The sequence below is a fragment of the Triticum dicoccoides genome, chromosome 3A, assembly GCF_002162155.2.
Source record: "Triticum dicoccoides isolate Atlit2015 ecotype Zavitan chromosome 3A, WEW_v2.0, whole genome shotgun sequence".
Classification (NCBI taxonomy): Eukaryota; Viridiplantae; Streptophyta; class Magnoliopsida; order Poales; family Poaceae; genus Triticum; species Triticum dicoccoides.
The window spans coordinates 7912613-7912963 of NC_041384.1; positions in this window are offsets into that span (position 1 = coordinate 7912613).

Here is a 351-nt window from a genome sequence, read left to right on the forward strand (position 1 = left end):
GCGCGCCGCCACCTCTTGCCCCGCCCGGCCGGCGCTCCGCCTCCCGTCGCCGAGCGCCGTCGCCCCTCCTCGCCGCGCCGCCGGACCGCCTACCGTCGTCACGCGCTGCCATGGCCTACCTTGCCGCCCCGCCTACCCCTACCCCAAGTTCCCCCACACCCGCGCCCATCACCGGCATCCATACGCGCGACCTGTTTCTCCGTTGCCGGGCGGCTGCAGGAGGTGGCCGGCGTCGCCCCGTCATCAAATCCCCTAGCCGCTTGGTCTCATCCGCCGCATGCTGGCTGCCCGTACAGGATTGACGCGCCCTATATCTGGCGACCCGCGGCTACTCCTCCCAGCCCCGGATCT